Source organism: Danio aesculapii, chromosome 4 (assembly GCF_903798145.1).
Source record: "Danio aesculapii chromosome 4, fDanAes4.1, whole genome shotgun sequence".
NCBI classification, from domain to species: Eukaryota; Metazoa; Chordata; class Actinopteri; order Cypriniformes; family Danionidae; genus Danio; species Danio aesculapii.
This window is the reverse complement of record NC_079438.1, coordinates 25,390,681-25,398,916: the sequence shown is the minus strand read 5'-3', so window position 1 is coordinate 25,398,916 and position 8,236 is coordinate 25,390,681. Positions and strand designations below refer to the sequence as shown.

Below are 8,236 nucleotides of genomic sequence, written 5' to 3'. Positions count from 1 at the left end.
AAACCTTCCAGGAAGCACCAGGCTCTCTAAAATGCAAAACAATGAACGACGAGAATGGGATTTGAACCCCCCGGCGGAGCACAGTGGATTTGCCGTCCATCCCTGCCGGAGGCTGGATTACTTTTACCATAACATCCTTCAAAACGCTAGGAGGTGCGAGTTAAAACACCTTCCACGGAAGCACCGGGCTCTCTCAACACCAGAGCAAATGAGCGACGAGGATGGATTCAAACCCACCATGCAGTGCAAAATGATTAGAAGTGCATCACCTTAACTACTCGCCACCTCATCAGCAGAATCAATTAGCAGTCCATCGCCTTAACCACTCAGCCACCTTGTCACATATGTTCTCGCTTTCCTGATGGAGGCTGGACTGTGGCACATATGTGTATATGTTGTTTTTGCAACTATTTTGCAAAATATTCGGTAAGATGACATTCAATTTTGCCATAACATGCTTCGAAGCACGAAGATGGTGCGAGTAAGAACTTCCCCGGAAGCACCGGGCTCCCTTAAATGAACGACGAGGATGGGATTCGAACCCATGCATGCAGAGCACAATGGATTAGCAGCCATCGCCTAACCACTCGGCCACCTCGTCATTGCAGTAGCCACTTTCCTGATGGGGCTGGACTTGGCATATATGTTGTATTGCAGCTACTTTCGATACAGATGACATTAAATTTTGCAGCAACATCCTACAAGATGCTAAGAGGGCAGGAGTAATCACCTTCCACTGAATTACCGGGATCTCTCAAATGCCAGAACATTTGAGCGATGAGGATGGATTCGAACCCACGGGTGCAGAGCACATCAATGGCGCCGCGGATGGCCGCTTCGGCGGGGGGGCTCTCCAGTGTTTGCACTTTTTTGTTAGTCTGTCCTGTTTTATGTTTGTCAAACACGATCAGTTACACCAGGACGAGCTGCTGAACATCGGCAGTGCACACCAACTAATCAAGAACTGGATTTTGATTTTTGTGGCGTTTTGCGGAACATTGTAGTCGGCGGAGCAGCCGCATTGTGGAAACGCTACAAGACGCGCAAGCGTGGGAAGCGAGCCGGCGCGCTCGTCAGGCTAAGACAGCGCGGCTTCAGAACGGCGCTGCCCAGCATTCACCTGGCGAATCTCCGCTCTCTTCCTAACAAAATGGACGAACTATTCTGCTCACATGCAAAACAAGAACTTTAACAACTCTGCTGTCCTGTGTTTCACGGAAACCTGGCTAAACGAAGCCATTCCGGACAGCGCATTAAACCTACGGACTTTCAGCTGTACAAGCAGATCGCGATACGGTCAACGGGCAAAACGCGCGGTGGTGGGACATGCTTTTACATCAACAGAAGGTGGTGTACGGATGTAACTGTGTTTAAAGAAGATGTGCTGTCCTGATGTGGAAGTGCTTTCATATAACTGTAAGCCGTTTATTCACCAAGAGGTTTTTCCTCGTTCATTCTCGTCTGTGTTTACATTCCCCACCGCAAGCCACAGTGAGTACTACTGCCTGCACAGCTGGCTGATCTGATCACAGAGACAGAACAACAACACCCGGACTCTGCTTTTATCATACTTGGGGACTTTAATCAGGCAAAACTCACACATGAGCTGCCTAAATTCAAACAGCACATTACATGCCCCACCAGAGGCAATAAAATTTTGGACCATTGCTACACACCACAATAAAGGATGCATATCGCTCCGTCGCCAGAGCAGCTCTAGGACTCTCCGATCACTGCCTGGTTCATCTTATACCAACTTACAGGCAAAACTTAAAACTACTAAGCCAGTATTAAGGACTGTCAAGAGATGGACCAACGACACAGAGCAGGTCTTACAAGCCTGTTTTGAATGCACTGACTGGGATGTTTTTGAAGCTGCAGCCACAGATCTGGACGAGCTCACAAGACTGTAACATCATCATCAGTTTCTGTGAGGAGTTATGCATCCCTACCAGGACCTACTTGTCATTTAACAATGATAAACCATGGTTCACACCCAAAACTCAGACAGCTTCGTCAGGCCAAAGAGGATGCTTACAGGAGTGGTGACAGGATCCTGTACAATCGACCAGGAACACATTGACAAAGGAGATTGGTGTGGCTAAGAAAAGCTATGCCAAAAAGCTGCAAAACCAGTTTTCAGCTAACGACCCTGCATCAGTGTGGAGAGGCTTAAAAGATTTCACTAATTACAAACAACACGTCCCCCAGTATCAACAGCAATAAACATATTGCAAACGAGCTGAATATGTTCTACTGTAGGTTTGACACCTATGACCAGACACCTCACACCCACCCGGACCATCTCCCTACACAGCCATCAACACCACATCAACACAGCCCGGACCATCGCCCTACACGGCCATCAATACCACATCACACAGCCCGGACCATCTCCCTACACAGCCATCAACACCACATCAACACAGCCCGGACCATCGCCCTACACAGCCATCAACACCTCCAGCCATCTTCCTCTCCCCCCCCCTGCCTTCAGATCAGTGAGGAAAATGTGCGTCAGATCTTCAGTAACAGAAGAGAAGGAAAGCACCAGGGCCAGATGGTGTCTCACCAGCCTGTCTGAGAACCTGCGCTGACCAGCTGGCTCCCATTTTCCCCATATCTTCAATAGATCACTGGAACAGCGCAAAGTTCCATCTGCTTAAGCGCTCCACCTCATCCCAATCCCAAAGAAGCCAAAATCACAGGACTCAATGACTACAGACCTGTGGCCTTAACATCTGTGGCCATGAAGTCATTCGAAAGACTGGTGCTAGCATATCTGAAGGACATCACTGGACCCCTGCTGGACCCCCTGCAGTCGCCTATAGAGCAAACCGGTCTGTGGATGATGCAGTCAACATGGGGACTGCATTATACCCTACAACATCTGGACAAACCAGGGAACTACGCAAGGATTCTGTTTGTGGACTTCAGTTCTGCCTTTAACACCATCGTCCCATCACTGCTTGAGTACAAACTGGCCCAGCTCTCTGTTCCTAGCTCTGTCTGTCAATGGTTCACCAGCTTTCTGACAGATAGACAGCAGCTAGTCAGAATGGGCAAAATCACATCCGACAGCCGCACCATCAGCACTGGTGCCCCCCAGGGATGTGTTCTTTCTCCACTGCTCTTTCTCCTTGTACACCAACGACTGCACTGCAAAAGACCCTCCATCAAACTCATAAGTTTGCAGACGACACTACTGTTATCGGCCTCATCCAGAACGGTGACGAGTCTGCATACAGACAGGAGGTGGAGCGGCTGGCGTTATGGTGCAGATACAACAACCTGGAGCTGAACACGCTCAAAACAGTGGAGATGATAGTGGACTTCAGGAGAAAACCCCTGCACTCCCCCCACTACCATCATGAACAGCACTGTGGCTGCAGTAGAGTCATTAGGTTCCTGGGCACCACCATCTCTCAGGATCTGAAGTGGGACACTCATATAGACTCTATTGTGAAGAAAGCCCAGCAGAGACGTACTTCCTTCGTCAGCTGAGGAAGTTCAACCTGCCACAGGAGCTGCTCGTACAGTTCTACTCAGCTGTCATCCAATCCATCCTCTGCACTTCAATCACCGTCTGGTTCGGCTCAGCTGCCAAAACTGACCTCCGTAGACTACAGCGAATAGTCCGGACTGCTGAACGAATCACTGGCACTACCCTTCCTACACTTCAAGAACTGTACTCTTCCAGAGTGAGTAAAAGGGCTCGCAAATCACTCTGGACGCCTCACACCCAGCACACACCTGTTCGAACTTTTACCGTCTGGTCGGCGCTTCAGAGCACCGAGCACAAAAACAGCCAGACACAGGAAAAGTTTCTTTCCTCAGGCTGTCACCTTATGAACAGTTAAATATTCCCCTACTGTGCAATAAATATGTGCAATACTTTCTCATACGCACTTGTACACAGCACCTTATATCAATATACAATGCAATACTTTCTACATTCGCACTTGTACACGCCCTTGTAACCTGTATATTATAACAATCTGTACATACAATCAACATCCAGGTTTCTTCACTAACCGCATCTGTTTAATGTTCATCATTTTTTATTATTATTATTTATTTTTTCAGATTTATTTTGTGTTGTCACTTGTCACTTTATGTACACTGGAAGCTTCTGTAGCCAAAACAAATTCCTTGTGTGTGTGAAGCACACTTGGCAATAAAACCGATTCTGATTCTGATTCTGATTCTGATTAGCAGTCCATCGCCTTAACCACTCGTCACATACGTTGCCACTTTACTGATGGAGGCTGGACTGTGGCACATATGTGTACGTGTATGTTTTTGCAACTATTTTCGTTAAGATGACACTCAATTTTGCCATAACATGCTTCGAAGCACGAAGAGGGTGCAAGTAAGTTACCTTCCACGTAAACACCGGGCTCTCTTAAACGAATGACCAGGCTGGAATTCAACTCACACATGCAAAGCAAAACGGATTAGCAGTCCATCGCCTTGACCACTCAGCCACCTCGCCGCATATAGGTGCTCTCCTAATGGAGGCTGGTCTATGGCATATATGTTTTTGCAGCTATTTTCGCTAGTATTACATACAATTTTGCCATAAACATCCTTTAAGACGCTGAGAGGTGCAAGTAAGAAACCTTAGACAGAAGCAGTTGCCTCTCTCAAAACAGTGAAACTATGAGGATGGGATTTAAACCAGAACTTGCAGAGTACAACATACTAACCTAAGCACTCGGCCACCTCGTCACGTGTAAGCACAGCGTTGTGCTAGAGAAAGGATTAACTTTTGGGACTCGAATGGATGTTCTTACAGAAAAGATGAAGATAAAGGTTGTCATAAGGAGCTTTATCAGTAGCTCTGATCAGTGCCCCAGAGTTAGGCTGATTTATACCTCGGCGTCAAGCTCACGCGTATGCTACGGCGCAGCCTACACGTAGTTGCATAGCACCTCGCTGTGGCCGTCGGCGACATTGACGCGCACCTCTCAAAAAATGTAACGCGTACGCGTAGCTCTGAGATTGGTCGACTTGGTAGCGCTGACGAGTGTGGGCGGAGGTGAGAGCCTCACGAGCGTGAAGTGTGGAGTCCCATGAAAAAAAAAAGTGTGGAGTCCCATGAAGGAGCTCCGCATGGAGACTGTTGTTTTGTGTTTACCTTTTGATTAAAGTTGGCACGTCCACTGGTTCCTGCCTCAAAATGAGCGAATTTGAGCCACATGCACATTAAGGAAGCGTTCAGAAAAAAACAAAACACCAGCGAAGAAACTCAACACAGAGAAACATAAACACCTACTGCCAGCTAGCGTTTCGGAAGTGTATTGCAGAGCAACAGAAACAGTGCGCAGAAGTATAAGTGCACGGCTACGCGCAAGGCTTGCGCCGTGGATCACGCTGATCACTTGACACAGAAGTATAAACCAGGCTTTATTGTTCAACATTAACTGCAACATGTTTCTTCTGGTTTTGTTGGAGAGAAACTAGACAGAATGCCTGAGTCTAAAAACGGCAGCATGCTGACCTTGGATTTCTGTCAAATATGGTTTCAGTGCCCTTGCATTCTTCATTACCTTACCCCAATCCCTGTACAGCCCAATAAATACATCCCAATCTCATCCCTTTTCTCTGCCGTTCAGCGTTGTGACTCCGCCCCCTTTACCAGATTACCCACAATTCTCTTCTCCCAGATTCACATAAGTAGTGTATACTTTTCTTTAAGTAAAAATGAAACAATGTATAAGTAATTATTTTTGGACAAATCAATACCTGTTCTGCTGACACAGCATGCACTCATTGGTGCCAGAGGGCTGATTGCTGGCAGTTTAAAGTTTGATGCCACCTTGTCGTTGCATGTCCAGATTGGTACACAGAAGAGTTCATAGCTGTTACAGCTATTCTTTCGCAGAGGCAATATCGTAGCCTATGAGGTCTATCCGAGGCGTGATCATTGCTGGTTGAAAACTTTACCCAATACCTCGCTGAGATGACTTGAAATACAGTCAGCTCTGGCAATTTTTGTCAGCCTTTTAGTAGGCTTAATGTTCTGTTGAAAAGGATAGCTGTGCTTCTGTTTCATTTAACATGTTGAACTTTCGTTGAGCTCCTAAACATGCAGCAGGCTGGATTAACCTGTACCATAACATTCTTCAGAATGCAAGCAGAGTGCGTGTAAGAAACCTTCCATGGAAGCACCAGGCTCTCTAAAATGCAAAAGCAATTGAACGACGAGAATGGGATTTGAACCCACACAGGCGGAGCACAGTGGATTTGCCGTCCATCCCTGCCGGAGGCTGGATTAACTTTTACCATAACATCCTTCAAAACGCTAGAGGGTGCGAGTAAAAACCTTCCACGGAAGCACCGGGCTCTCTCAAACACCAGAGCAAATGAGCGACGAGGATGGGATTCAAACCCACACATGCAGTGCAAAATGGATTAGAAGTGCATCACCTTAACTACTCGGCCACCTCATCAGCAGAATCAATTAGCAGTCCATCGCCTTAACCACTCGGCCACCTTGTCACATATGTTCTCGCTTTCCTGATGGAGGCTGGACTGTGTATATGTATGTTTTTGCAACTATTTTGCAAAAATATTCGGTAAGATGACATTCAATTTTGCCATAACATGCTTCGAAGCACGAAGATGGTGCGAATAAGATAACTTCCCCGGAAGCACCGGGCTCCCTTAAATGAACGACGAGGATGGGATTCGAACCCATGCATGCAGAGCACAATGGATTAGCAGTCCATCGCCTTAACCACTCGGCCACCTCGTCATGCATGTAGCCACTTTCCTGATGGGGGCTGGACTTTGGCATATATGTATGTATTTGCAGCTACTTTCGATACAGATGACATTAAATTTTGCAGCAACATCCTCAAGATGCTAAGAGGGCAGGAGTAATAACCTTCCACTGAATTACCGGGATCTCTCAAATGCCAGAACATTTGAGCGATGAGGATGGGATTTGAACCCACGGGTGCAGAGCACAATGGATTAGCAGTCCATCGCCTTAACCACTCGGTCACATACGTTGCCACTTTACTGATGGAGGCTGGACTGTGCACATATGTGTACGTGTATGTTTTTGCAACTATTTTCGTTAAGATGACACTCAATTTTGCCATAACATGCTTCGAAGCACGAAGAGGGTGCAAGTAAGTTACCTTCCACGTAAACACCGGGCTCTCTTAAACGAATGACCAGGCTGGAATTCAACTCACACATGCAAAGCAAAACGGATTAGCAGTCCATCGCCTTGACCACTCAGCCACCTCGCCATGCATATAGGTGCTCTCCTAATGGAGACTGGTCTATGGCATATACGTATGTTTTTGCAGCTATTTTCGCTGAGTATTACATACAATTTTGCCATAAACATCCTTTAAGACGCTGAGAGGTGCAAGTAAGAAACCTTAGACAGAAGCAGTTGCCTCTCTCAAAAAGTGAAACTATGAGGATGGGATTTAAACCAGAACTTGCAGAGTACAACATACTAACCTAAGCACTCGGCCACCTCGTCACGTGTAAGCACAGCGTTGTGCTAGAGAAAGGATAACTTTGGGACTCGAATGGATGTTCTTACAGAAAATGAAGATAAAGGTTGTCATAAGGAGCTTTATCAGTAGCTCTGATCAGTGCCCCAGAGTTAGGGCTGATTTATACCTCGGCGTCAAGCTCACGCATGCTACGGCGCAGCCTACACGTAGTTGCATAGCACCTCGCTGTGGCCGTCGGCACCTCTCAAAAAATGTAACGCGTACGCGTAGCTCTGAGATTGGTCGACTTGGTAGCGCTGACGAGTGTGGGCGGAGGTGAGAGCCTCACGAGCGTGAAGTGTGGAGTCCCATGAAAAAAAAAAAGTGTGGAGTCCCATGAAGGAGCTCCGCATGGAGACTGTTGTTTTCTGTTTACCTTTTAATTAAAGTTGTTGCACGTCCACTGGTTCCTGCCTCAAAATGAACGAATTTGAGCCACATGCACATTAAGGAAGCGTTCAGAAAAAAACAAAACACCAGCGAAGAAACTCAACACAGAGAAACATAAACCCTACTGCCAGCTAGCGTTTCGGAAGTGTATTGCAGAGCAACAGAAACAGTGCGCAGAAGTATAAGTGCACGGCTACGCGCAAGGCTTGCGCCGTGGATCACGCTGATCACTTGACACAGAAGTATAAACCAGGCTTTATTGTTCAACATTAACTGCAACATGTTCTTCTGGTTTTGTTGGAGAGAAACTAGACAGAATGCCT

The 8,236-nt window shown here is 46.9% G+C and overlaps 2 non-coding genes across 2 annotated transcripts; one reads left to right on the top strand and one right to left on the bottom strand.

Moving 5' to 3' along the window:
• Positions 1-5,875: 5,875 nt before the first annotated feature.
• On the top strand, positions 5,876-6,016 carry LOC130224134 (U4 spliceosomal RNA). The gene has a single exon (XR_008837209.1). It is a non-coding gene; the product is annotated as a U4 spliceosomal RNA (small nuclear RNA).
• Positions 6,017-6,678: 662 nt separating this feature from the next.
• On the bottom strand, positions 6,679-6,760 carry trnas-gcu (transfer RNA serine (anticodon GCU)). The gene has a single exon. It is a non-coding gene; the product is annotated as a tRNA-Ser (tRNA).
• Between the last annotated feature and the right edge of the window lie 1,476 nt (positions 6,761-8,236).